The 27442-nt window shown below is 39.9% G+C and overlaps 1 protein-coding gene across 1 annotated transcript in view; it reads right to left on the minus strand.

Moving 5' to 3' along the window:
* The window catches only part of CDH23 (cadherin related 23), a 390425-nt gene that overhangs the window by 297280 nt on the left and 65703 nt on the right, over positions 1-27442 (minus strand). The gene's annotated exons all lie outside the window — the stretch shown is intronic.

The following is a 27442-nucleotide window of genomic DNA, read 5'->3' on the forward strand; positions in this document are numbered from 1 at the left end:
CACAGTGAAGAATCAACGTAGAAGTGCAGATAATACTACTGAAGAATACTGCTAAATATTTATTACTGAAATTATACAGTATAGGTATGGAAATGGCCCGATAAAGAAGCACATCCTTGAAATATCTTTCAACGGTGATTTTATAGTCAGTTTAGAAGGCATTTATTCTGCTGTTGATGCAAAGCAGCGTTTCTCAATCTTGGCAACTAAGACGGTGGTGGGATTCAGCCAGTTCGCACCACTTCGGCAGAACCGGTAGCTAATTTTTTTGTTGCCCAGGCCCAGAATGGACTTCCGGAAATGGCATCCACACAGAGAACTGGTTGCTCACATATTTGAATCCCACCCCTGAACTAAGACATGTGGACTTCAACTCCTAGAATTCCTCAGGTAGACACATTTAGACCCTGATCTAAAGTGATATCATTTCCTACCAAAATACTGCTCTGTTGGTAGAAAAATAATTATGGTAGTCCATTTTAACAATAATAAATATTTACCAATATTTATTGATTCCCATTTGCCAAACAAATTTCCTTTATTGATTTAGTACAGGGGTATCAACTACCGAACCATGGGCTGGATGCATCATGCCGAAACCACGTCCACCCCATTGCCGGCAATGGGGGGAAAGTCGCAATATGTCATGAGATGTCACATGACGTTGCGAGTTTGACACCCCTGATTTAGTAAATGCTCTCTTTTTTCAGCAGAAAAAAGCAGCAGAAGATGAAATCTTCTCACTTGAATCAGAGTGGAATTGCCATTGTCTATTTTGCCAATCCTGTTATAATAAACACATCAGACAAGTTTTACAGGGACTTTTTGGTCAGTTCAGCTACTGTGCCGATTACATTCTTTCTCGGAATGGTGGAAAGTTAGCTTGGATTTTTATTTCAATCAATGTTGAATGCAATCAATAGCTAGAATAGTGGTGGGGAAAAGAGATTGAACCTGGAAGAGATTGAACAGGATAAATCTGTGAGAACACTGAGTGGGTTCTCAGAATCTTCTCACCTGATTACGCAAATATATATATTTTCTCTTCTTCTTTTGTGTATTTCACCAGGCACAATGGGTGACTAGTGAAAATTCTCAAGTTTCTGATTTCTTTTCTGGGCGTTGGGAGATGGAAGTGGAAGCACGGATTTTCAGTCGTTCTTCTCCTTTCTCCATGGCCCTTTCCAGTTGATCCAGCCCTAAGCCCCTGCAATGAGGTGTGCCTTAGCCCTTGGCCCTTTTACTGATCCTCTTGAATATCTATGTGAAACTGCTGGGGAAAGTCATGCACCCTGCTATACATCTCTACCCTTGGCTCACCAAAGGGGGCCATTCCAGTGCTAGTCAAGTGCCTGGAGATTGTGAGACTCCAAATGGGGAGGAAACATCTCTGACTCTGTCCTAGCAAGATGGAATAGCTTTTGAATCAATCAGTCAGTCTATCAGTCAGAATAAAGCTGGGTGGGACCTTGGAGGTCTCCTAGTCCAACCCCCTGCTCAAGCAGGAGACCCTATACCATTTCAGACAAATGGCTGTCCAGTCTCTTCTTAAAAACTTCCAGTGATGGAGCACCCACAGCTTCTGAAGGCATGGTGTCCACTGGTTAATTTTTCTCACTGTTACAAAAGTTCTCCTTAGTTCTAGGTTGCTTCTTGATTAGTTTTCATCCATTGTTTGTTTTTTTAATAATATTTTTATTAATTTTTCCAATTTTCCATTTGAATATTTAAAAAGCAACGTGGTGACTGGGTTAATCAATAGCTCAATAACAAAATCTTAGTGCATATCTCAGGCTACAACATCAAATATTTCTTCTCTTTTTCTCTTAACAATTATTCTCTCATATCCAGGTTAGTACATTTCTAATTATATCAACTCAATAGGAACATCATTATTACATTATCAATAATTTTTTAGCTTATACATATCTTAATTACATTCAATCTTCATAAACAATCCATATCCTGTTATTGATTTTTACTCAAATTTAATTTCTTATCAATATTCCAATTTAACCTTTGATATTTATAATTTTCAGACTTTGGGTAACCAAAATTTCCCTTATCTCACTTTGTAACAAACTATAATATCCAAAATACACATTTTATCTATTTAAATATAATCTTGTTCTATTTCCTAAGAGTTATCTATTTCCCACCATATTAAATCATCTACTTAATAACACAATATCTCCTTTAATAAATCAAAACCATTATATATATTGCCTGGGTTAATCAATAAATCAAACATATTCATAATATTTAATTTTCTTTTCCCTTTTAAGTCTAATTTTTAAATGTTAAACCAATAAAATCCTTATTTTCAACTGGTTTCCAAATATTTGAAACCTAATAACCAAAATTCCCCTTGTCTCAACATCTCCCTTTAACCCACTAATTGGCAATATAAAATCCCCTCTAATGAGTCAAAATCCCAGTTGAAATCCCAAAACCCCCTTATTCTATCTTTTTTCCTTTGTCAACTAGGCTTCCATATCAGCGCCTTTAAATCATCAAATAAATCTCCCTCTATCCTTATATAAGTTATTTGAATTAAAGGAGACCATTTGATTGCCAGTTTTCTGGAAGGACTGGCCCATTTGTATTCATTAAATTGTCTCCCTGTTATTCCAGTTCACCATGTTTGCTCTAATATATTTGTCTTCAGTTTGATCTGTTCTACTTCTTTCTCAAATTTCTTCTGATTTATATAGAAAATCAATTCCATTTTCAATGTTGTCAATTCCTTTTCTGGATTTTCCATCAGCTGTATTTGTTGGTCAATCGAGTCCTCTGTCTCAATATTTGGTTGTCCTGCTTCTTCTGTTTATTTTTATTTTATTTTATTACATTTATATACCGCCCTTTCCCGAAGGACTCAGGGCGGTTTACAGGGTAATTAAAAAACCAAGATACAAAAGTTAAAAACAAATTTTAAAAAAAATTATATTTGTCCCTGCATAAATAAATAAAACCCCAGTTAAAATAAGATTAATCCGCAGCCTGGGCCAGAGAGCTCGAAGAGCCAGGTCTTCAGGCCCCGGCGGAATGAACGGAGGTCGGGGGCAGTCCTAAGCTCCATGGGCAGCTGGTTCCAAAGGGCAGGCGCCCCCACTGAGAAGGCCCTATCCCTGGGTGTTACCCGCCGGCAATCTCTTACCGGTGGCACCCTGAGAAGACCCTCCCTGTGGGAGCGCACTGGACGAAGGGAACTTGATGCCGGCAGCAGGTGTTCCCTCAGATATCCCGGACCCAAGCCATTTAGGGCTTTATAGGTCATCACCAGCACCTTGAATCTCACCCGGAGGGCAACCGGAAGCCAATGCAGCTCGCGGAGTAGAGGTGTTACATGGGAGTATCGGGAAGCCCCCATCACAACTCGCGCGGCCACATTCTGCACCAGCTGAAGCCTCCGAGTGGTCCTCAAGGGCAGCCCCATGCAGTAGTCTAGACGGGAGGTCACGAGCGTATGAGTGACTGTGTTATCTTCTGCATTGTTTGTTCTTTGGTTGTAGTCAAAATTTGGCTTTGTGCATCTAAGCTGGCATCTTAATCTTTTATTTTAGGTCTTATTTTATCACAAACTAAAAGAATGGTTTCATGTATTGCTTTCAACATAGAAAGAATCTTTTTCTGGTCTTCATCCATCTCTTTCACTTATTTGTAAATAGTCTTTCTAGTAAAAGTTATTTGTTAAGCAAAAGTCAGTAAAGGTTTACATTCACAGTTCAAGTAGGCCAATTTTGCTGCCCAGCTGTTCTCTTACAGCTAAGTCTCTCACAGATGGTACCAAGGTCAAGAAGGTCTTATGGAAAGTCTGGGCTTTGAGCCAAGTCTCTTTTTAGGAAATAACAAATTTCAATACCAAGCTTCACCACAAGATGTCACCGATGCCATTTAGGGTTTTTTAAGTCTTGAATTTTTCTAATTCTTTCTCCAATTTTATTTCTTTTTTGTAGATAAAAACAAAAGTCTCCAATAGAAATAGGAAAAATTTTGATCCCCAAGTTTCAGGAACATATAAATCCAATTAGATGAAAGTTGTGCTTTTTAATGCTTTGATTCCCCTGGGTAGTCAGACGATGCTATTCTTAGAGGGTGGGATAGAAATTCTCTTCCCTCTCTCCTCACAGGGGGAAGAGACTTCAAACAGCCTTTACAGGAAAATAAGGTACTTAGGGTAAAGAGAAGATCAGATCTCACTCAGTTTCATCCACGTTGCTTTCAAAGTGCTTGATAGTAGATATGACTTCGGCTGTCTGCAGCCTAATGATGAGCCGCATTGCTACGGCCGGTCTTTTCTCTGCCAGTTTGGAGGGCTGCCCCGGATCGAGCGGAAGGGCTGCCGCCCTCCCGCAATCAAGTGATGGTCCCCTCCTTTCTTGTCCTCCTACAGGGTGACTTTCAACTCTTTCCAGGGTCCCCCAGAGAAGGAAAATTGGATGTGGAAGACGGAGTCACCTTCCAAGTGTCCGCAGTGTCCGTGTCAGCAAATTGGAAGTCTCCATCCATTGTTTCTTCTGGTGCTTTGGCAAATAAGTTGACCCCCTCCTCTTTGTGGCAGTCTCTCAAATACTGCTATCATGCCCCCTCCCCCTAGTCCTTCTTCTCTCTAGACTAGCCAAACCCAAATCCTACCACTGTTCTTCATATGTTTTAGTTTCCAGGCCTTTCAAATGTGTTATTTTTTATTCTTGATATGGTAGCACTTCACAGAAAGAACTGATGAATAATTTGGGGATCCTCCTGGATTCATTGCTGCTTCTCAAGGAACCAGGAGCCACTGTAGCTATGGGGAGAGAGTGGGAAGGTGCCCTTGCATGGCCACTCATGTCCTAATCCAGGGATCCTCAAACTTGGCCACTTTAAGACTTGTGGAATTCTGGGAGTTGAAGTCCACAAGTCTTAAAGTGGCCAAGTTTGAGGACCCCTGTCCTAATCACTTCCTGGCTGGATTGCTGCAGTGCTATCTACATTGGCTCAGCCTTGACAACTATATAACTTCCCCCAATTAATAAACATCACATTTTCTTTCCTTTCAATGGGGGTTACTTCAACTTCACATTACTGCTCTGGATCCTAGAAGTTAGCAGAATACGAATTATTAAAAAAGAAAAGTCACTTCAGAAGATCAGGGATGCAGTTATGGGGAGAGAGGTGAAAGGATGCTCTGAGTAAATGTGATAAGAAAGCCATGTGTGAAGTTAGCATAAGTAATGTGCTAATTGTTGATTGGTTGTTTAGTTTGTATTTCATAACATGCAATATATTGTATTTTGTTTTCCCTCTAGAAAACAAATAAATAGAAATACAATTCTCTATGTTAAGAAAATAAACTTTGTTATACTTATTTTGGTCTGGTTCTTTGACTTTCTGGGTCAAACAAATGCAACTGACAAATCCAGCCTAGAAATAAGGAGTCTGGAAATCTGCTAGTCCTGATTTTTCCTTAATAAAAGTGCTGTTTTCAAATACTATTTGGATACTGCTGTTGATACAAAATCAACAAAGGTAGTTGTTGATAGCAAGTGTTATCTCTAATCCTAGTTTTGGGGGCATAGGACACCCTTGTTGTATCAACTGCACTAGCTATTTATCTATTTTAAGGGCACAAAATGCTGAAACCTTCAAGGCCCAGACTGAAGACTGCAATGACTGAAACATTCCATCTCCCTATTTATTTATATAAAATATTAATCTGTCTATCTACTAAGGTCATGTAGCAAAATATTCTATCATTCACTGCTCTACAGTGAGATGCAGTGAAAGATTCCTGAGGGTTGTAAAGCATTTTCCCCATGAGGGTCACATGCGGATTGTGTACCATTAAGAATTTTCTTCCTAATGCCAACCGTTATCAATAATAGATAATCAGCATCTGAAACCCAAAGTTAGTATTTACTAAGTTTATATGAAAGCATCCATCAGCATAAATTGAGGCAAGGAAAAAAGCAAGAATTCATTTTTTCTTGACATGTTGGCATCTCAGTGTTTATTATATTTACTCAGAAGGCCCACTGATTCTAAGATGATAAGACTTCTTTTCATTGAATATTATTTTGGCAATCACTTTAATAGCAGAATCTATGATGGTCCAAGAGAATTCATTATTTGTTAGTTGCTAGTAAAACCCAAAGGGACACGGTAGCTCAGTGGGTTAGGACGCTGAGCTTGTCGATCAGAAGTTCGGCAGTTTGGCAGGTCGAATCCCGAGTGCCGCGTAGCAGAGTGAGCGCCTGTTACTCGTCCCAGCTTCTGCCAACCTAGCAGTTCGAAAGCACGTAAAAATGCAAGTAGAAAAATAGGGACCACTATGGTGGGAAGGTAACAGCGTTCCGTGCACCTTTAGCGTCTAGTCATGCCGGCCACATGACCACGGAGACGTCCTTGGACAAGCGCTGGCTTTGAAACGGAGATGAGCACCAGCCCCTAGAGTCGGAAACGACTAGCACGCATGTGCGGGGGAACCTTTACCTTTACCTTAGTAAAACCCACTTAGACTTAGAGTTGGATCCTCATAATCATCTGTAGTTCCTGAGTTTATGCAACACTTATAATTAGATGATTAGATTCCAGGAACAGGCCTTAAAGGGTCCTGGACCTATACAATGGTCTAGCTACAGAATCCGCTATTAAAGTTGCATTAAGAATATGGCCTATCCAGGTCATGAGATGGTCTCACTTAAAGAAAAATGCCCTTTTGAATCTGAATTAGGATAATAAGCTATGCATCTGGTTTGATGTTTCTATTTTTCAAGTCCTTTTCCAGGTCTTCTGGACATGCAAGATAGCTAGTGAAGAAAAAAAAGATACTGAAAAGAAAGAACAGCTAAAATAATGATTACATTATATTTGCTGGTATCCTCTAATTGAAGTGCTTTAGCTAGTAAGCACACTGCCCTGACAAAGATACTTCCAAAGCGAACTGGGTTTTCACACCATAAAAAGTCTTGCTGGCCCTTGTGCTAACTTCTTCCCTTATTCCTTTGGACAGATACTGATGCAAAACTACAAGGAATGATTGCCATCAAGCCAGCTGCCAAAGTGAAATCATCAGGAAGGTCTTGAAGCGGTCAAACTAAGTCTTTGTACATTTCGTAGTTGTTTTCCACTTTCAAGGATGTTAGCCATTTATCAAATGATTTCCACTGAGTTCAAACTCTACGCAGGTATTTATTTTCAGAGCTATTTATCTTCAGGAAAGACATCCCATGTAGACAGCTTCACTATCCTGGTGCCTTCAGAAACATTGGATGGGAATTTCAGTCATTAGCAGACAACATGCCACGTGCAGATGAGGTAATGGGAATTGAAGTCCAAATTAGATTTAATCTGGGGCTTTCTAAACGGATCAGTTCCTTTATTGTGCCAGAATAGAACACATTCCTACTTTTAAAAACTTACATACCCACCACGTATGTACAAAATTTTCCTCACAGAATTACTGTATAAACCGAATGTTCCTAGAGATAATCTAGTTTTCCTCCCAATTTCTGGCAGAATCTGCAATGCCAGACCCTCTTGCAATATTCCTGTGAGGAGAGATGGTTGCCCAACTCTTACTTAAATATCTCAAAGGTTCTGTTTCAAAAAGCAACTGGACTGGTTTTTTTTTCCTTGAGGAAGAAGAAGAAAATGTTTCACTTCTCATCCAAGAAGCTTCATCAGGTCATTCAGCTTCCTGGATGAGAAGTGAAACATTTTCTTCTCCTTCCTCAAGGAAAAACAGTCCAGTTGCCTTCTGAAAAAGCACCTTTCAGACAACTATGACCTAGATTACTGAGAATTTCCACAGACATTTTGCTTAAATCCTTCCTCCAGAGGAAAATATACCCATTGCTGGAGCAACATGTTTCTTTGTTAAACATTGATTCTGGTTTGGATGTACAGGGCCCCCTCCCCCCCCCCCCGATTTTTAGCAAATTCTGCTCCCTGCATTTTTCACCTATTGACTAGAGCAGGAGTCTTCAAACTTGGCCCTTTTATGACTTGTAGACTTCAACTCCCAGAATTCCTCAGCCAGCATGCCTGGCTGAGGAATTCTGGGAGTTGAAGTCCACAAGTCATAAAAGGGCCAAGTTTGAAAACCCCTGGACTAAAGCATCCTAATTTCAAGCAAGAAATGGATGCCTTTCTATGCAATTCGAGGATAGCTAGATTAGTGGCAGGTTCTTGAATCTTCCTGATGCATTAATTCCAAATAATTATTACGAAACTTAAAATTTTAAAAAGAACTTTTTGGACTAATAAGTATTTAGCAACCAGCAGAAGGCTTGTACTAAATGGAAATACCCAGGCCACTGATGCAAAAGGAAAGCAGCATCAGCATTTTTGAGAATTAATTGAGCAAAATACAGTTTTGTTCTCCACAAATATTGACACTCTGCAATCTCCATACCAAACATTGTATTCCTTGCCACAGCCCAACCCAGTTGAGCACATTACAATAACTCTGAAAAAAACTGTTGGAGCTGAATTTCCAATTTTCCCCCAAATGGAGTCGGTCTTGTTGGAAGGAGGGACCAATTAAATGCACGAAAGGGCACTAATAGCAAAAACTGGCAGAGCGTGACAGCTGAGAAATGGGTGACATGGCTAGAGAATCCCTCTTTCCATTTCTAACTCCCTCCTCCCCCCTACCAATCCCAACAATAAAGAATGCAGCAGAAGAGAGCTAAAATAATATTGATATTCATATAGTACCAGAGGCAAAGATAATATCTCAGAAACAGATAAAGATGACTAAGTTCTTGATCCAAGAATCTGGCAGCTTATGGAAAGCAAAGCCTCAGAAATATTGCTCTGAATATTTTGAAAAGTAGACTGCTACAGGAAATTATGAAGAACCATTTTCTTCAGGTAGGATGTGTGCTAATTAAAAAACTACAGGAGATGGAGTATAATATCCCAGTAGATCAGGGCTCTTCAAACTTGGCCCTATTATGACTTGTGGACTTCAACTCCCACAATTCCTCAGCCAGCATGCCAGTTGAAGACCACATGTCATAAAAGGGCCAAGTTTGAAGACCCCTGCACTAAACTAAATCCAGACCTGAAAGGTCAGCTGTCAAAAATCAAGGGCACTAAGACATGCGTTTACCACCCTTTTCTTTAAAAAAGAATGGGAATAATGGCTTGCCTCAGAAATCCCCAAATATGTATTGTAGGCTCAGTTATAATTTTACTTTCCTCAGCAGTTCTGAAACAATGGAATTATTGTTCTTGAGTGCAGAAAAGTTAATCATTTGTATGGTGGGATTACATTAGACTGTATTTCCTCATTTACAGTAAATAGCCTTGCTTTGGAGGACATGTAATTCTAGCCATAGCATCTGTTTTGCATCTGGAAAGATTGCTGGGGTGCTGCTCTAAGCATTGTGTCTATCAAAGGGCAAAACCACAGAATCCACAGAAAAAGCACAGCCAAGGATTACGATGTCATGCCTTTCTGCGAAGAGTGACTATAGTATGGATAAGACATTTGAAAGCAAGTTTGTGTAAGCCCTGGAACATTTGTAATCTTCTCTTTCTACAGAAGGTTGTGGAAAAGGTGGTTGGATGACAGCTAGAAGGGATCTTGGAGGAAACAGATTATCTGGACCCATTTCAGTTTGGCTTCAGGCCAGGTTATAGTAGCAAGGCAAAGTTGGTTGTACTTGCTGATAACCTTTATTGGAATTGGTATGGGGGTGATATTCTGTTATAATAATAGAGTATAGAATAACAGAGTTGGGAGGGCCCTTGGAGATCTTCTAGTCCAACCCTTTACACAAGCAAGAGACCCCATACCATTCTGGACAAATAGCTGTCCAATCTCTTCTTTAAAATGTCCAGTAATGGAACACCCACAACTTCTGAAGGCAACCCATTCCTTTGGTTAATTGTTCTCACTGTGAGGAAATTTCTCCTCAGGTTTTTCTCCGTCCTAGTGATCCTTGATCTCTCAGTAGATTTTGTACTGTCAATCAGTATCTTTCAGACTGATAGCGGGTGTTAGGAGTGGGAGGCACTGTGTGCCAGTGGTTCACCTCCTACCTTAGCGATTGGTTTTAGTCAGTGTTGACAAGGGGGAGAGATATTTGTAAACTCCTTTCTGAAATGCTGGAGAATTACTCCCAGTCAGCTTGGCAATGCTGAGCAAGATGGCCTGATGGTCTGATTTAATACATAGTAGCTTCTCTCATTCTAATGCTACACCTATTTCTAGGACTCTAAAACTTCATAAAATAGGAACTGGAGACTCTCCTATAATTGTTCATTCCTCCTCCTTTGAATCAGAATCGTTTATATGAGGATGCGATAGTGAAGAATTTAAGTAGCTCCGGGGGGAATTGATGAACTTGATTCTTTTCACGGGGATCTTATCCAATACCCAAATAAACAGAAACTAGCACCAGACTGGACTCCAAAGAAGCAGAATAGGAGGAGTACTGATACTTTTAATCTCTGGGTAACATAAGATTCCTGACAGTCTTGAACAGTCAAAAAAACAACAACAACAACAAGCAAATGGATCATCAAACAAATCTGGATCCAGAGTTGCCACGTGAGGCACAAATGACAAGACTCAAATTATCCAACTATGGACAGATTATATGAAGACTTAACTCTCTGGAGAAAGCTCTAATGCAGGGGTCTTCAAACTCGTCCCTTTTATGACTCATGGACTTCAACTCCCAGAATTCCTCAGCCAGCGTGCCTGGCTGAGGAATTCTGGGAGTTGAAGTCCATGAGTCATAAAAGGGCCGAGTTTGAAGACCCCTGCTCTAATGCTTGGAAATGTGAAATTAGGGAATGTCCAGCAGCTTGGTGGATGGATTCAGTTTCAGCGGTGATGAACGCAACATTGGAAGATCTGAAAGACCAGGTTACGGACAGATCATCATGGAGAAAAATCTATATGTTTGCTAGAAATGGTTGCCGACTTCATGGTACACAATTAGTAAAGGCACTGATAAACAAGAATAATCATGAAACAATACCCTAATCAAGCTATCCCATATAAATACATAGCCAGCAAACTGTACTCCTCTGTGCATTGCTGATGTTATCTAGCCTGGTAATGGAATGCATACTGGAAGGGAAGCAAGCTCAGAGAACACTAAGAACCCAGCAATCATGAATTCAGATATGAGATGTGCCTGAAAACAATGCATTTCCAGAATGAAAGAGAATGTTCCCCGATACAATTCTTCAAAGTTCAGATCAAAAACATGAGCCAGGTGATGCTGCAAAGGTTTGCCAAGTGATTCTTTCTAACGTGTTTCTGTCACTCTCCATAATGAAGCTACTTCAAAAGGCTGTTCCATACTCTGTAATGGATCTACTTCAAAAGATTACAAGGTTAACATTAAACATATATATTGTGGTTCACCTATGCAATTCTATGCAGTCTCTAATTGAGAGCAATTAGTATCAATGTAGTAAAGTTTGCCCAGGACCCCAATTACTAGATATTTGTCTGTAAACTCAAGTGGAAACAAAAAGAAAGCTCTAAAAAAATTAAGTGGGATCCAGACTACTTAATATATGTCAAGACGCAATGATGACTAGAAAATAACTGGAACCATAAATCCACCTATACCCAAGGCATTAATCAGGAAGGAAGGTACTGAAATAAATTTGGTGATTGTATCTAAATATTGTTCTCCTCTTGCTAAAGAGTATATTATCTGAATAAAACAAACACTTCTTAGAAGTCAAAAATTTGAGTGATTATACTAGTGTTGTGCTTAGAGGCATTTACTAGGAACTCTTAGTAATTATGTAGTAAAATGTTATTAGTGCACCCTTTGAACGACTTCATAGAACTTCTGGTATAAAGCTGATACCAAGTGTGACTTATGTTTTAGGACAGCATATTCCAGAGTTTGTACTTAATAACATTCAGAGTGAGTAACTTATGAGATTTGTATCATTTTGCCTTTTTTGTTCCTATAATACAAGCTTTCTTGTAGTTGGACCTATGTGTAGCCTTTAAAAATAATCCTTTCTCCTGAATTCCAGGTTGCTTCTCTCCTTGATTAGTTTCCATCCATTGCTTCTTTTTTATATATATACAAGTTTTATTAATTGTTTAATATTTACATATACATGTATTTGTGAAACAATACGGTGGTTGGGTAGTCAAAGTAACAAATAACCAGTTGTTTGTAAATAGTTCAGGTTGCATCAACAAGGATTCCCTCTCTGATTCCCTTAGTTATCACATCGTCAAAATAATCAAATTAATGCATTTCTAGTTGTGACCTAGTCCATTAACAGAATTTTCAACATATTTTCACTAATACATATCAATATCCTGTTTTTAAGTTTTACTTAATTGCAATAAAATACTCTAAAGGTAAAGGTTCCCCCGCACGTGCGTGCTAGTCGTTTCCAACTCTAGGGGCCAGTGCTCATCTCCGTTTCAAAGCCAAAGAGCCAGCGCTTGTCCGAGGACGTCTCCGTGGTCATGTGGCCGGCATGACTAGACGCCAAAGGCGCACGGAACGCTGTTACCTTCCCACCGTAGTGGTCCCTATTTTTCTACTTGCGTTTTTACGTGCTTTCGAACTGTTAGAGTAGCCTATAATATAAAAAAGAAAGCTTAATTTTTGGGTAACCCACAATTCCCTATTTCAATAAAAAATAATTCTCTTGCCTACAAAACTTACATTGTTCATTACAAAACATTCTTATGTTTTGGACTTCCGGTGGCTCCGCGGCGCCGGAGACAGCCTTCCCGGGCTGCCCGCGGCTCAGCTGAGTGTTTTTTCGCCCGAAACAGCGCCGATCAGCTGTTCGGGCGAATTTGAAGCCCCCTCCTCGGGAGAAGAGGAGGGGGTGAGGCCCCAGGTAGGGGTTGAGTTCTCCGGGGCCGCCTGAGCTTGGAGCTTGGGCAGCTGAAGGATTGAACTCCCCCGAAGCCTGGGTTGCTCCCAGCTGGCCAGCGTCTCTGCTCCGGACTTCTTGGAGCAGAGCCAGGCGTCTGCGACCACCCCTGCCTGAAGAAAGTACTATGGATTAAAAGGAGCAGGCAGAGCGGTACAAGAGGAAAAGGTGAAGAGGATTATTTTATTTTACTCTCGAGCTTGATGGACTTTTTAAACTTTAAGTGAAAGTGCGTCACAATTGAAAGTAAAAGATGGCGGCTAAACCTCCCTCTAAAACTCTTCGGAGTGCTGGAACTTCTCCGGTGCAACAATCATCATTGCAGGCATTGCATCCTCCTGATGTATTGACATCGAAGGATTTACAAGATGCTCTTGAAAAACATACCCAGGTACTTTTGGAATCAATTAATCAATCAATTGGTGATAAATTTGCACAGATGGAGGAGAAATTGAAGAAGTTGGAGGAGAGAATGGAGGAGAGGATGGAACAGAAGTTCAGGGTGATGAAGGTAGACATTTTGTCTTCAGTGTATAAAGTGGCTGAATGTGTGGAAGATTTGGATGAAAAAGTGGAAGATTTGACTCAAAAGAATGCCATATTAGAAGCAAAAGTACTGGAGAATGAAGATTTAAGAGATAAAATGGATAGAGAATTGAGTCTTGCTCAATATTTCCAGATGCAGTTTGCCATTAGAATCAGAGGTTTAAAGGAGAATATTAAGGAAGATCTAAAGCAGCTGGTTTCTGAGGCTCTTGAACTGGTATTGAGTCAGCCAGCATCTGAAATAAAAGGAGGCATGGATAAAGTGTTTCGTGTGAACTCATGGATTGCTAGACAGAGAAAGTTGCCTAGAGATGTGGTGGTTTATTTTGCAAAAAGGGAAATTAGAGATGAAGTTATACAAGCTGCCTATGATACTAAAGTTGTGATTGCTGATCAAGAAGTTCTGGTTCTAAAAGAAATTGCTCCAAAGATTTTAAGGAGAAGGAAGGATTTTACATTTCTTGTGCAAGAGCTCAAGCAACGAGATATAAGGTTCAGATGGGAGATCCCAGTTGGGTTGATGGTGATGCATGAAGGTAAAAGGTACCGTTTGGTTACTGTGATGCAAGCGCGTGATTTTTACAATAATGTTTTAAAAGCAACCCCATTAACACTTCTGGAAGCTGCAAAGGGATCTGGAGAAGGAGAACATCAAGAGGCTGAAGATGGACAGACAGAGGAGAATGGTGCTGGAGGAGATCAAGTTATAACACCTTTGGATGATCCCAGAGAACAGAGGGTGACGCGTGCTGCTTTAAAACGATCAAAAAAGATAAAAGAACAAGATCAGCAGAAGTCTAAGGAACTTTCACAACGTACTTACAGCCAAGTAGTGGGAGGTGGGAAAAGATTTGGGTGAGGAATGTAAAATTTAAACAAGTTTGAAATCTAAGAGAGAATTTTTACAAAATGTTTTATAGATGGTATTTAGATTTTAAAAAGTTAAGTATGTATCTGAATTATTAGCCTAAATGGTGGAGGTGCGGTGATGAAGACGTAATATATTTTCATATATGGTGGACTTGTAAAAAGGTTAAGGCTTTTTGGATAAAAGTCTGGTGGAACATACTAAGTTGATGTTGAATTTAATTACGGCAGCAAGACTTTTGATAGGTTAGTACTGGAAAGAGGAACTGCCGACCATAGAAGAGTGGACTTTAAAGGTTTCCGACTTGGTTGAAATGACGAAGATTTCGGCCTGATTGAAAGATTATTTGTAGGAACGCTATATTATGGAAGGGAGAGAATGGCTTGAGTTTATCCAGAATAAGTATAGGGTTAAGAAGTTTTATATTTGAATAAGTCTTCTTTCTTTGTTTTTTTTTCTATATTAGTTTTTTTATATATATATATTTAATATTACTAAGGTTTGTTTTATCCTATATAAGCTAGAGAGTGATAGATTTTAGAGTTTATGGTTGTTAGTATATGGTTGTTTATGATTGTTTTTTTTTTATATACCTTGTATTTAGCTCTGGGAAGTCGGGGGGGAGGGGGGGAGGGGGGAGAGGAAGGGGGGAGGGAGAAGGGTGGGGGAGGGGGGATTTTCTAAGGGAAAAATTGTATGTTAAAACTTTTTAATAAAAAAAAAACATTCTTATGTTTTATCAGTAAAGTCTAGTTTTCATCTTAACAGATCACCAATTATTAGAAAAATATTTTTTGTCTTAACCGTTCAACAATTATTAAAATACTATCTTTTTTTATAAGATTGTAGATTCTATAGTATAGTTCAAAATTATCTTCTAAAAGCTTAATTCTGTTTTCCTTTAAAGATCTAATATATTGATTCTAATAACCAACTTTACTTTAAAAGTTAAATACAAGATGAATTTCTGTCTATATCATTACAATTAATATATTCTGTATGTCGTCTTAGCCATTCATCAATTGTTAAAATGCTATCTTTCGTTATATCATTCCACATTCTATAATATAGTTCAGAATTGTATTCTAGAAGTTTAATTTTGTTTTCCCTTACAGATCTAAAACCTAAATGTAAAATCAGTTATATTTTTAGAGATTCCCCTTAATCCATTAAGAGATATTTTTAAACTCTATCCTTAGGAATCCCAAAGAAGAAACAAGTTCAATTTTTTAAATCTAACTCTTGCCTTCCTTTTGTGCCAATCAGGCTTCCCTTTTGGCATCTTTAAATTCTCAAATGTATCTCCCTTTCTTCCTGTACCCCTTATTTGAACCCAGGGAGAGCATCCAAATGTCAGTTTTGGAAAGAAAATGTCCCCTTTGTAACCACTGAAGTTTTGCTTTAAGTCTTCAGTTTTTGATGATTGATGTAATATAGTTGTCATTAGATCAGTCAGATCTTTTTCTTCTTCCAATTCCATCTGGGTTAGGTAGAAAGTAGTAGCTGGTGTTGTGGTTGTCATTTGATTAGCTGAATTCTCAATATAGTGTATTTGAAGGCCTTTAATGTCTTCACTCTTAATGTTGCTTTCTCAGGGTGCTATTGCTTTTTGAGTTGTAAGTTTTGTAGTTGACATTGAAATTTGGACTTTAGGGTTCTCTGTAGGTTGCATTTGTTGTTCTTTGAAGTCTCCTATTTTAGTGTTAGTTTCCACTTCTATTTGCTTTTGGACTGTCAGTTCCTCATTTAAGGTCATAGTTTGATTTGGTGGCTTTAAATTGTCAGATTTTTCTTGCAGTTTGGCTTTAATTTGCTCTGTCATTACCAAAATCACGTCTGGTACCAGTTTGTAGTTAAGTGTTGGGATGTATTCATCAATTTTGTTGTTGTTTGCAGCTAAATCTTCCATGGAGGCTATTGTAATAAAAGTCAAAGATTATCCACCTCCAAAAGAGTTGTTTTCAGTGCCAGGTGTTCCCACACTTATCTTTAAAAGTGATGTCAAGGACAGCTCTGTTATTCAGTCAGCTCTCACAGTAGAGAAAAAATTTACTTGCTGTACCAGGTTTCGCCACAAGATGTCATCAATAGCATATGGAATGCGATGTAAGATTTTTTTTCCAAATTAATATAACACTTTTATAGCATTAGTCCATATTTTTTTTCCTTAATTCACCGCTTAAAGAGAAAATAGGGTAGTAGGTCCCCACCAAAAATAGGAGCTTTTTAGTAAGTAGAGATAAAATTGCTTAATTTCTTTGCTGAATTACTTGATTTTCTTTTAAGGCTTTTAAGGCTTTAAAATTTGTTCCCCAAGTATATAATCCTCTTTCAAAGGAGGGGGAGGCAATTTTCGAAAAAGTTTCACAGGAAGGTGATTAGGGGAATAAGAAAAGTAAAGTCTCACCCAGTTCCTCCAGATTGCTTCTTAGTGCTAGGTAGTGCTTTTGGCTTTCGGCAGGGAGTGGCTTAATGATCGGCCGTCTTCATGGCCGGTCTCTTCTTCTTCAGGCCAAAGGAGCTGCTCCGGATTCAAGTGGAGGGCTACTGCCCTTCTGCGATCCCAGGGAGGTCCTCCTTGCAGTAGTCACCCCTCCAGGGCGTTTTTCGACCCTTTTCAGGGTCCTCCAAAAAAGAAAGATCTGATGGCAGGGAGCAGATTCTTCCTGCACATCTGGAAGCACCGCACGCGCAAACCGGAATCCCATTGCTTCTTGTCTTGCCTTCTGGTGCATTGGAAAATAAGTTGGTCCCTTCTTCTTTGCGGCAGCCTCTCAAATATTGGAATATACTATCAAGTCCCACCTTATCCTTCTTTGTCTAGAGCAGCCATTCTCAAATCCTGCAACCGTTCTTCATATGTTTTCATCTCCAGGCCTTTAATCATCTTAGTTGCTTTTCTTTGCACTTTTTCCAAAGTCTCAACATCTTTTTTGTAATGTGGTGACCAAAACTCGATGCAGTATTTCAGGTGTGGTTTTACTAAGGATTTATATAGTAGTACCAATACTTCACATGATTTTGATTCTATGCCTCTGTTCATGCAGCTAAGGATTGCACTAGCTTTTTGGGCCTAAAAATGGGCCTATTTTCAGAAAGCCACAAAAATATCTTTATTTTTCTTCAGTACATTTGACTGGAATGTATCTGTGGAATCCTGTTCTATCACTGGGGTAGAAACAAAATCCTTCCATCGTGATAAGCTGCTTTGGATTTTCTGGGTCCTTGAAAAGACTGGTTTTGTCAGGAAGACAGAATAATGTTGAACATCAAAAGAAGCCCCCAGCATATGTAGAAAAGAGTGGGCTTATTTAATTCCTTTCCAGCTGGGAAAACAGATCAGCCTGTTGATATTTGCCATCGTTAATTGGTAGCTCCTTCGGTGGCTCAGCTTCCCCATGTGAAATCTCAAGAACTGGAATGCATCTGCATTATTTTTTTTCTTCTTCCTTATTTATTTATTTCATGATTGTTGTTGTTTCTGCCTGCATGCTGCTTTCTTTGCTCCTAGTTTAGTAAAGCCTTTGAACCCCGGGAGATGGCTGAGAGCAAATATAAATATTAAAACCGTTATCAGCTGCCCAGCAGAAGGGACATGGCTTAGGCTAGATCACAACCATCTCCACTTGGCACATACTGGCCCTGCAGGAAAAGGTGGGGGGGAATTCTGGAAGATTTTCTATACATACATACGTATATGTACATTTCCACTATGCTGTTCCCTTATGGAGTAGGCAATCTTATGCAAAGTGCAGAAAAAAAGAGAAATAAATACTAAGCCGAAGAAATTGATGAAGCTAGATAAGGAGATACACCTAAAACTAGTTTACACCAACAATACCTGCTACACCATTTCATGCCTTTCTATATCTGCAAAACTAGATCTACAGCACTTCAAATTTTGCCTTTTAAATTTCAGACTTCTCATCTTTCCTTTCTGGGGTCCCACCTCCAACTGGCTCATTAGTCCATTCACTTGTTCAAATATTTTGACTGCAATTCAGTTCTCATTCATTCACTCTACCTCCTTGTAGAATATTCCTTATTGGCCAAATGTGATTGGACACACAAGGAATTAGTCTTCGATGCCTAAGCTCTCAGTGTACAAACAACAAAGCAATATGATCATTAAACACCAACAGTAGAAAGTAAAAGATAATAGTAATACAAGCCCTACTACATAGGTAAATATCTTTAGACATAAGACAGTCCTGTGGGAATTAGGTGTTGCAGAATTAGAGAATTAAATGTTCAGCAAAGTGGTCATTTCTTTCTATATTCAATCTATCTACATTCATTCATTCTTGACCCTGTCTCTCCTTGTTTTACCAAGCACCAGAATCCCATTTTTACGGCATTCAACTTACCTTTATCTTTTTCCTGATCTACCCAATTCCCTAAAACCAAATGGGCAGAAATTGGTTCTTATTCCACTCAAAACCATTACAGTTTCTCTTAACAAACACTCAGTTCTTCATGGTGCCTACAAAGTATGGTTAAAAAAGAGTGAAGATGTTGGCTATAATAAACAGGTAGAGCTTTGATTTTGCCATTGTCTTAATTTTTCTGCATGGGCACCCTTGCATCACTGTGAAAGCAAAGTTTTCCTATATTAAATTTTCTCCATTTGTTTTTTTTAATCATCAACCATAATTCTAGAAAAAATGCACAAATTCATCCACTTGCATTAGTTTTTGCCAGTTATGTATTGCTTACAAGCATGTATTCTATTTCACCTGTCAAATACAATTCTTTTGCACCTTGTTAACATTCATTTTTCAAATTCACAGCCCTCACTGCAACACAAATCTGTGCTATATTTACAGGTAGTCCTCAATTTATGACAATAGGGACTGGAGAATTCACTATTAAGTGGCAGTCATTAAGCGAGACATCATGTGACCACACTCAATTTTATGACCTTTTTGCCATCGTACTTTTGAGTCACCAAAGCATCATGGGATGGTGACTTGCAACCTACCCTGCTGGCTTCCCCTTTGACTTTGCTTCGTGGAAGCCAGTTGAGAAGATCTCAATGATGATCATGTGACCATGGGATGCTGCAACCAGCATAAATGCATGACAGCTGCCAAACACCCAAATCATGATCACGTAACTGTATGAACACTTCAACAGTTCTAAGTGTGAGAACCAATCATAACTTAATTTTTCAGCATCATTACAGTATAACTTTGAATGTTCACTAAATGGTCATGAAGCAAGGAATACTACTACTACTGCAAATCATATGACCTTATATGAAATCATATGCCAAACAGTACAGCATTATTTGCCTGTGAAAATGCAGACCGAAGAAGTGAATCAGGCGGTTGTTAACTGTATCCAGCTCCCCCCACTGACTTTGCTTATGGGAAGCCAGCTGGGAAGGTTGCAAATGGCAATCACATGATCCTGGGATGTTGAAACATATAGGCAGAAAGAGGAAAATGCTAGAAGACCCCTGTACACAGGTATATATATGTATATGTGTGTGTGTGTGTATGTATATATATATATATATATATATATATATATATATATATATATATATATATATATATATATATATATATATATATATATATATATATATATATATATATATATATATATATATATATATATATATATATATATATATATATATATATATATATATATATATATATATATATATATATATATATAGGGACGCGGTGGCTCAGTGGGTTAGGACGCTGAGCTTGTCTATCAGAAGGTCGGCAGTTTGGCGGGTCGAATCCCGAGTGCCGCGTAACAGAGTGAGCGCCTGTTACTCGTCCCAGCTTCTGCCAACCTAGCAGTTCGAAAGCACGTAAAAATGCAAGTAGAAAAATAGGGACCACTACAGTGGGAAGGTAACAGCGTTCCGTGCGCCTTTGGCGTCTAGTCATGCCGGCCACATGACCACGGAGACGTCCTCGGACAAGCGCTGGCTCTTCGGCTTTGAAACGGAGATGAGCACCGGCCCCTAGAGTCGGAAACGACTAGCACACATGTGCGGGGGAACCTTTACCTTTACTTTAATATATATTACTTTTATATATATATATATATATATATATATATATATATATATATATATATATATATATATATATATATATATATATATATTACTTTAATATATCTCATGGTTATATGTGGTTGTTTGTCTTACAACAGTTCATTTAGTGACCATTCAAAGTTACAACTGCCCTGAAAAAAGTGACTTATCATCATTTTTCACATTTATGACTGTTACAGCATCCCCGCGGTCACGTGATTTACATTCACATGCTTGACAACTGATTCATATTTATGATGGTTGCAGGGGGGTCATGTGATCCTCTTTTGCAACCTTCTGACAACATAAATGTTGGGCTCAATTGTGGTCATAAGTGGAGGACCACCTGCAAAGTATCAACAGAGCAAAGCTTTTGTTTGGCAGCAAGACAGCCAGGAGAAAACTCATGGACGTTCCAGTCTCAGTAGAGGAAGAAGAAGCTGTAACAAAGTTGGAAGTGAGGAAAAGATACTTGAAAGAGAGGAAAATTAAATAGGTTAGGACTTAATTTGTGGTATTATATGTCTCTATGTATTATTTTGCACTTGGTGGGTTTTGTAAATAATATTTTCACTTGTATATAACATTAGCTCACACTACTTCCTTGGCATGAGAAGCTTAGTGTCCAGAAATAAAATTTGTACAAGTAGAAGGACTCTCTGTGTGCCTATATCTATTCCTATCCTGATCCACCCTCTGAAACTCTTTTTTTTTAGCCATAATCTGCAGACATCTCTGCTATCATCCCTTCTTACTCTCTTCCTCAGAATATTCCCCACAGAATCTGGCATCCCTGCCAGAGGTGGAATTCAAATATGTGAACAACCGGTTCTCTGTGTGGATGCTGCTTCCAGAAGTCCATTCTGGGCCTGGGCAACAAAAAAAAATTAGCTACCGGTTCTGCCAAAGTGGCGTGAACCGGCTGAATCCCATCATTGATCCCTGCCCTTTTCCCAGGCAGGTCAACATAATTCCACACATAATGCTGAGCTGCATCCCCCAATAATCTTTATTTTATAGAAGAAAATTCAACTGCATTTGTTTTAAAATAGTGCTGGAGCTTGCACTTTCTATCATGACATGCCAGGCCCTGATATTAAGGATAGGAAGGATAGCTTTGATCTGTATGCAACACAGAAAAAAGAGGTCCTGTTTTTCCCCATTTCCTGGAAATCTGGCTTGCTTTATTTATTTATTTATTTATTTATTTATTTATTTATTTATTTATTTATTTATTTATTTATTATTTAGACTTATATACCGCCCTTCTCCCGTAGGACCCAGGGCGGTTTATGCATTAATGAGTAATGAACGTGCAGCCAAAACCATTTGATGCTCATTCAAATAGAATGAGAGGACCCAATCCATGCTACCTTGTTGAAATGTTTCAGTAAAAGCAGAAACTGTTAACCAATCAAATTATATTGATTTGGTTCTGTCAGTCATTTATTTGCCTAGATTTGTGTTTGTGTGAGACCAAGATTCACTGCAGAATGCTACAGATCCAGAGGTAAACCGAATGCAGTGTTGTTTGGTGCTGCTTGCTTTTTTAAAAAAAAAATCAACAAAAAAGCATAAGCAATATAAGCCGCATGCTACTTAGAAAGGAACTCAGTTCCCTTCGTAAAATATTTCAAATACAATGTAGAGTACAGTCCTCTTTTACGGAAAAAAACAGGTGTGGAGTTCCCGCCCCTTTCCCTTCATAGACGCAAGCTAGCAAGGTTGCTGATTTTCTCTTACAGTCCCCACTACCATCACACTCTTGGTTGTACTTGTGAATAGCACAAAAACCTCTATTGCAAGTAATTACCCCCTGGAAGAAGGAGACATGGATAAAGCGATGATCAGGGATCTGCCACTTGAGGGAACATTTGTGAATATTTTTCCCTTGTATGTAGACAAGACAGAAAGCATAACAAGGGGAAGAACGCTGTACGGAATTCCATAATCACGACTCTGCTTGTAGGAAGCTTTATCTTTGGAAAGACTCATTGGGTCTCATGTTTATACAGCCAGGGAAGATGAATGGCCAAAATGTGTGCACAGATACTCACTCTACTCACTGACCCCAATAAATAACTACAATAGTGGAAGTACATCCCCATATAGATGGACTAGTAAGAAACGTTTGATGCAAGAAGGTTTGTTCTTTCACTTTAAGATTCCATTTTTTTTCCTTGTTAAGTGAAGCCAAATCAAGAATGAAGACTGACCACATATTTGGGAGAAAAGAACAACAACATCTAAACGTGTTTTTTTTCCTTTCTTAGTCAGCCTTGTTCTTTAAAAAAATAGACCACAAACTAAAAAAAAGAGAACAGATTAGCAGATGATTTTATTGCACTTCATTACAAAAGCAGCATTTTAGACTCTAAGATGATTGACTAGTGATTTTCTCACCATTTGTTCAATAACAAAGAAGCTGTGATTAACTTAAAGAAGGTCTCTCTTTGGTTCATAATGAAGAAAGAAGTTTCTCGAAGAGCAAGTACTCAGAGTCTGTCACAAACGCATACAAGTGACTTGCGGTAAAATGAATGCCTTCTTAATGTAAGGGTTCCTACCATGAATTACAGATGGTTTGTAATGGCTATGCAACGTCCATCACCTATGTGTGAAATATCTCAGGATGACCATGAGAATCCTGTTCAGTTAATGCTGCAGATTGTCAGTCTTATTCTGATCCCATCGAATATAAAATTAAAAGTTTAGCCACAGCTTTTCTCTTTACAGAACCGTTTTTGGGTATTTTAAGCCCATATAGCCTTTTGTGAAAATTATGGTTTTAGATACTCGTCCTTTACATCAAGACTTTGCTGGCTTGAATTATCTCTATTTATCAAAGCATTATATAATATTTTGGAAAGTGAACATCTAAGATTCAGGAAGGAAGGAAGGAAGGAAGGAAGGAAGGAAGGAAGGAAGGAAGGAAGGAAGGAAGGAAGGAAGGAAGGAAGGAAGGAGATTGCAATTGGGGTAAAATAATACAAACAGTGCTGTTAATCTATGGGACTCGCTCAGCTCTTAGTACTTGGGTAAGACTCTGGATCAGCATTGATATACATTTAGAGAGCATGAACATTTTGCCATTATATGAAAGATGCTTCAGGATGAATTCCACATTTCATTTCAAAACAGCCTTTGTGAACAACTGGATTACATATCACAGGAAGTCATGATATAGTTTTACCATTGGACAATAGGGATTTATACATAATGGCTTGCAACCAATTATTGTTTGTTCTAAACCCATGTGCAAACCTAACTGTACATATGTGGGTTTATAAGTGTGAGAAAAGTACCGCTTTATAAAACCCTAGTAAACCCCTAGTGTATTTGCCTCTTACTGAAATAAATGAGTTGATCTCCATGAGCCCATAAAAGTCAGACATGAAGATCTTGAGGACTCTGTTAGAAACCTCCAGAATAAGAGGCTGCTTGATTTGGAAGGCCATGAATTAAGGTTTGGATGGGATGTGTATTTATGGTGCAATAAAGTTAAAGTAAATGTTGATTTTAATAATCATTTTATTAGATGCACCATATTAAGAGTTTGGAATAAATATAAAATGAGGGTTGTTTTTTTTACAAAATTGCCCCTATGGATATCCCCACAAGAAGCTTTTTTTAGAAAAGAAATGGTGATGAAGCCGGACTGGTGGACGTATGGTAAAACAGTATGTTTCAATTCTGGAGACTCCATCCTCAAGTCTAGGGAAGAATTAGTATTAGAAGGTCACGCTTGTCGCTGGTTTACATATCAACAAATGAAGGAAAGATTGCAATTAGACAAAAAGGGGCATGGTTTTGAGTTTGCTAAAAATGAATTGGAAATCCTACTATGTGGTAGTGATGATCATATAATTGCCAAGGTATATATAAAGTTATTAAAATTGAATTTGGAAAATGTACATGTAAAACATTGTATGATCCAGTGGGCAAGGAATTTTGGGTCTAATGTGATGCTTGAACAATGGGAGAATATGTGGACAAAAGGCTTAAAATTCACATTAAATTATAACTTAAAAGAACATTTTTACAAAATGAAGTATCGCTGGTATTTAACACCAGATAAGTTATCTAGAATGTATAAAGGTATTGCAAATGAATGATGGAAATGTAAATGCAAAGTAGGAACTTATCATTTATGGTAGACATGTGATAAGGCAAAGAAATATTGGAGTAGGATTCATATATTAATGCAGAAAATTCTTAAAGTGAACATAAAGATTAAATCAGAAACTTTCCTTCTGGATCTAATGGAAAGAGAACTGGGGGGAAAAAATTGGAACTCTGATTTTACATATGGTGACGGCAGCAAGTAGCTCTATGCCAGGGGTGTCAAACTCAATTTCATTGAGGGCCGCATCAGCATTGCGGTTGCCCTCAGGGGGCCGGGTGGGTATGGCCAGGGTGGGTGTGGCCTACTGAGTGGGCATGGCTAGAGTGCATTTGGCCTACTGGGTGGGCGTGGCCAGCTCTACATCGTTCGCATCAAGGGTGCCTATGGGGGCCTGGGCAAGAGTGGGACAGATCTGAGGGTCTCTGGCAGAAGGAGGGTCTCTGGGCCAGGGCCAAGGCAGTGGGGGCCGTTCCCTCACTGTTTCCAGGATGGCTTCGCGGGCCACATGAAACCACTTCGCGGGCCGGATCCGGCCCCCGGGCCTTGTGTTTGACATGTCTGCTCTATGCACAAAAGTGGAAGGATGCCTCGATTCCTACCACGGACGAATGGTTACAAAAGTGGATGGAATTAGCAGAGATGGCCAAATTGACTGTGCTGATAAAAGAAAAGAACATAAGTACTTTTGTTTCTACTTGGAAACCACTTCTGGACTTTGTGCTTGAGGTAGAAAAAAAAATGATATTATGATCATGGGTTTTAGCGATTAGACTGGTTTGCCAATACAGAAATGGCTAGTGCATACTAGTATAAAAATGTAAAAAGTTAAGATTTGATTTTAATGTCTGGTTTTATTGCAACAGAGAGAGTCGGAAATCAATGCCTTTTGTTTTTTCCCCTCCCTTTCTTCACACCTTTTTGTTTGCCTTTTCTCTACTATTGTCATCTACTATTTGCTTTTGTATTTTCACATTTTATGCTATAAATGAATAAAACTAATAAAAACTGGGGGGGGGGAATCAACTTTGGCCCAAAATCTACATCTGAATACTATGTTGATTTATTTCTGGCTCAGTGCAATGTTGTCATTCCAAACATTGCAGGAATGTCTGAAAAGCTCAGGAGTGTTGTGATTCAGGGTCAGCCTGTGGGTTCGGCAGTTGGGTCGGATGACTCAGAGGAGGTGGAGGGGGGTGTTGAAGACCTTGCTGAGGGGGTTGAAGATCTTGCTGATGAGAGCCCTCAGCCAGGCCCCTCCCACTTGGTCACCACGGAGACCCAGCTGTGTGAGCCTGACAGCGTGGATGAAGATGACCCACAGCTGGCCCTGTTCAAGGACGCCCGACGCAGGAGGCAGTCAATTAGGAGTAAACAGAGGAAGGCAATGGGGCTTCTCGGAAGGAGGCAGAGAGAAGCCACGCCCTGAACTCTATATAAGGGGAATGTCTGGGAGGGCTGGTTTGCTGAAGGCAACCACTCGGATAGTTCATGTTTCTTAAAGCTCCGGTTTCTTGGTTTGTCTTGTTCCGTTTGTTTTTGTAGTAATAAATTTGACAGGCGTAATTCCAGCCTCTTGCCTTCTTGAAAAAGGGGTTGTCCCTGCCTTTTCTGCAGGGCCGGTAGCAGGCTGGTACAGAACAAGGAGAATTTCCAATCAACACGTGTCCTGACGATCAGGACACGGGTGGTCTTGTCGATACCATCTGGGAGGAGTTTGATTCTGTAACTCCGGAGGAAGTGGACAGGATCATGGGGAGGCTGAGCGCCACCACATGTTTACTGGACCCGTGCCCTTCCTGGCTGGTTTATGCAGCCCGGGAGAGGACACGCAGCTGGTTCCAGGCAGTTATATCGGCCTCTTTGAGTGAGGGTATCTTCCCCGCCGTCTTGAAGGAGGCGGTGGTGAGGCCTCTCCTCAAGAAGCCTGTCCTGGACCCGGCTGTATTGAACAACTTTCGTCCTGTCTCCAACCTTCGCTTTCTTGCGAAGGTTGTTGAGAGTGTGGTGGCGCATCAGCTCCCTTTGGTCCTGGATGAAGCGGATTATCTAGACCCGTACCAATCGGGTTTCAGGCCCGGGTACAGCACGGAGACGGCATTGGTCGCGCTGGTGAATGATCTCTGGAGGGCTCGGGACAGGGGGCATTCCTCTGTCCTAGTCCTATTAGACCTCTCGGCGGCTTTCGATACCATCGACCATGGTATCTTGCTGCGGCGTCTCAGGGGATTGGGAGTGGGAGGCACAGTTTTACAGTGGTTCTCCTCCTATCTCTTGGGACGTTCGCAGTCGGTGTTGGCAGGGGGGCAGAGGTCGACCGCGAGGTCTCTCATTTGTGGAGTTCCTCAGGGGTCGGTCCTCTCGCCTCTCCTGTTCAACATCTACATGAAGCCGCTGGGTGAGATCATTCGTGGCTTTGGAGTTGGGTATCATCAGTACGCTGATGATACCCAACTTTTCTTTTCGACCCCAAACCACCCCAGTGATGCCCTCAACGTGATGTCCCGTTGCCTGGAGGCGGTTCGGGTCTGGATGGGGAGGAACAGACTCCAACTCAACCCCGACAAGACTGAGTGGCTTTGCATACCTTCGTCCCGGGTTTATTCGGACATTCCACCTCTAGTTATGGGGGGTGAACTATTACCCCCCGTAGATAGGGCTCGCAACTTGGGGGTCCTCCTAGATTCACGGCTCACTTTGGAAGACCATATAGGAGCCGTGACTAGGGGGGCCTTCGCACAGGTTCGCCTGGTGCGTCAGTTGCGGCCCTATCTTAGCCGGGACGATTTATGCACGGTCACTCATGCGCTCGTGTCCTCTCGTCTGGACTACTGCAACGCTCTCTACATGGGGCTGCCCTTGAGGACTACTCGGAAGCTCCAACTGGTACAGAATGCAGCCGCGAGAGTGGTGTTGGGAGCCTCCCGATACTCCCACGTTACGCCTCTGCTCCGTGAGCTGCATTGGT

The sequence above is a fragment of the Vipera berus genome (assembly GCF_964194415.1).
Source record: "Vipera berus genome assembly, chromosome: 5".
Lineage (NCBI taxonomy): Eukaryota > Metazoa > Chordata > Lepidosauria > Squamata > Viperidae > Vipera > Vipera berus.